The 3,224-nt window shown below is 39.3% G+C and overlaps 1 long non-coding RNA gene across 1 annotated transcript; it reads left to right on the plus strand.

The window, feature by feature from the left end:
- The first annotated feature begins 369 nt into the window (after positions 1-369).
- LOC109147403 lies at positions 370-1,781 on the plus strand. Its single transcript, XR_002048646.1, has 3 exons — positions 370-496; positions 1,513-1,554; positions 1,646-1,781. It is a non-coding gene; the product is annotated as an uncharacterized LOC109147403 (long non-coding RNA).
- The last annotated feature ends 1,443 nt before the right edge of the window (positions 1,782-3,224 follow it).

Genomic DNA, 3,224 nt, shown 5'->3' on the forward strand with positions numbered 1-3,224 from the left:
TATTTATGAATGATGGATTTTCAGCAATCAACAAAGAAACCTCACACATATGCACTCAATATACATAAGACATGAAAGATGGGTATATATATATATATATATATATATATATATATATATATATAGGGTAGACTTCATATGAGATAGCCTAGTTAGATGAGAAATAAGACTTAATCGTAGCCATTTGTAAACAGGAACGTAGGGTTGAGATTTGATATTTAGATTTTAATATTAGATGTTACATTTCAGCGCATTAATCATAACAATAATCTTTCGAAGGGCAATTTGGTCTTAGGGTGCTAAAGCGGTGATCGAAATTAGAGGAAAACCCCGACTTTCACTCTTCCGTTCCTCTAGCGTGTGTAGGAGTCCGAGAAAACAACGAAGAAGAAACCAAACTACGGCGTAACGCACTGCCATTGACATAAAGCTATGGTTGGATAGAGACGACGAGTAAAACGACGACGAGGAAAAAGAAATTGATCTGAAAGCAGAGGTATGTTTCAAATTTTTTTTTTTTATCTTTTTTAAATATGGGTGTTTTCGGCTGGTAACTGGCAACCCAGATGAGGGTGCCGACGATTTAGAAGTCGGACGAGGTAGAGGGTGAAGGTTTTGTGGTTCGCTAGGCCGATTATCCGTCCGACATTGTTTAACCCAACCACGGGCGTGAGGGAATTACTGAAGGTATCGGGGTAAATTGATGGGGGGAGGGATGAAACCGAAACTACCAACAACGTGTAAAAATGGGATTCCTCATGTGACTATAAAGATGAAATTCTAAGTTTTGAGTGGGAGGAGAAGACACACAGGGTACACACAGTAGGATATATCGTAGCCCACAATTATGTGGCATGCCCTTAACAATTATCTTTCATCTATGTGTCATGCTCTTTAGAATGTTGGAGTTTCCCCATAACTGATTATACAAAGCTTCTGCTAGGAATGTTTTCAGCATGTGCAACCCATTAAAAACACTTTGTGATGTGTAGTTGAGTATTGAATATTTGAGTTAGTTTAAACACTTTTGTGTAGGCGTTATTGGTTCTTTGTGTTTCAGTAGGTTGAGAAAGTATATGAACAGACACTACAATGTAATAGAGCCAGTAGCATTAAAAAAAAAAAACACTTTTGTCCTTAAGCTGAACTGGTGGGGTAGTACAACTGAAGATAATACAAATTGTCACCAAGCATGTGAGGTGGAAATGGTATGTTCACTAACAATATTAAAATTTCAGTTATTGGCACATGGTTTGTATGTATAGTGCACACAGTAGGACATATATATGGCCACAGGTGCACATGAGTGTTCTCTGAAGTGCACACTTGGCAGGGCACACATGCACACGATGCAATCATTTTTTTTTCAAACTAGTATGTATACTCGGTTTGTTGCACTTAAAGTTTATGGCACACGGTGAGGTTGGAAAGTGCACACACAGGGTGCACACAATAGGATATATATAAGCCCACAGGTGCACATGATTAAACACTAAATTGCACACTTGGCAGGGCACACAAGCACTCGGTGAGATTGGAAAGTGCATACACAAGGTACGTAAGTGCACATAGGGTTAATTGCAGGTGTTGTTAACATGTGGATTTTTTGTTCCCATAATAGCCATTTGATGAGTGAGCCCTGCAGAAGATGGACCGCCTTGAAGAAGATTGTGGTGGACCTAGAGCATTTGATTGAGGAGACTGATGGCGTGACTGTGAATGAAGAAATATTGTGGAAATTTCAAGACACAACCCAACACCTAGTGCGAATGCAGGGAAGCCGTGGGATCAATTTGACACCACCCACTGATCCTTAAGAGACACAGCGTGATAACTGAACTAGAAGTAGTCAAATTATTAGGAAATGGTTAATTATGTTTACTTAGTTATGTTTTTTTTAACACACCATATTTAGTGGTGCCTCGTTACTTCAGGTTGTGGTCTTGGATCGACTTGTAGTGCACACGTATTTTTGTTACAATGCATCATTTGCAGACATTGTTTAGAAACGGTAAATAGTCCAGACCAATAACAGGTGAGGGCCTGAGTAGCAGTGAGCACTCTTCACTTTTTGAAATGCACAAATGCTTAATGGCACACAGCAAAAATCGACAGTGCACACAACCACATACTGAAAATCAAATGAGATCAGCCTCATTCACATAGTGCAGTTAACAGGTGCATACGTTTGTGTATAACCACACAGTGTGCCCCATTATACTGTTGGTGTGGTAGGTTTCAGCAGTCACGCACACACCACAAAGTAATTGCACATACTAACCAAAACAATTTCTAAATCATCTATTTACAGTGAAAGTTGGGGGTAACAACGTGGAGCAGACTAGGAAACATATGTAATTATTGGCATTAAACCATTTGAATAGACATTTGCGACTGTCATGGCATTCATAATGCCTTCACAAAGATTGGTTATGCCATGTAACCCTATTAAAGTTGTGTGCACACTATATGAGTGCTAATGGCACACGGTCATAACCTTATGGTGAACAAATCCACGCGTCAAAAATCTTCACTGTAAACGACACACAGTGGTATTCTTGGATGCACACGCCACGTACTGGACAGAAACTGAGTGTATTCTAACATGCACACATTGAATAACTTAGGTACACACAAATGACAAAACATATGTACGTCAATGCCTTCTAATAATACTTAGGGGAAAAAAACGACAAGCATATAATAATATCCAGATTAAGTTAATTAGATTAAACCTACAGATATAAACAATCTGTAATGTTAAACATTCAAAGAATTTCTAAACGCACACGTCTGTGTGATGTCCATCATATTTGTGGCTGTCATGCCAATCATTTTTGTTTACACAAGTCTTTAGGGAGCAATTGCAGCTGTCATGTCCATCAAATTTGTGACAAGTCTTGCACTCTCGTGTAAACTTTGCAGCAATCTCTTTAGCCGAATTGAACCACTTCCCAGAATCCTTATTCTTAGCAACGGTTGGTGTGTAGACAAGAATATCAAGAGACGTGAACACCTCACCCCATCTATTCTTCAAATTAGTGCTACGCCGAACGTTGAACCCAATAGTAGAAACATAGCGGATATAGAACTCAACACCAACATCCAACCTGCGAAACCTCCGACCAATAAATGACTTCATCAACATGTCACACACTGGGTCCCAATACTTTGTACGTCCAGGAAAAATATTCATGACACACCCGGGAGAATCATTTGCTGGT

The sequence above is a fragment of the Ipomoea nil genome, unplaced genomic scaffold (assembly GCF_001879475.1).
Source record: "Ipomoea nil cultivar Tokyo-kokei standard unplaced genomic scaffold, Asagao_1.1 scaffold1993, whole genome shotgun sequence".
Taxonomy (NCBI): domain Eukaryota; kingdom Viridiplantae; phylum Streptophyta; class Magnoliopsida; order Solanales; family Convolvulaceae; genus Ipomoea; species Ipomoea nil.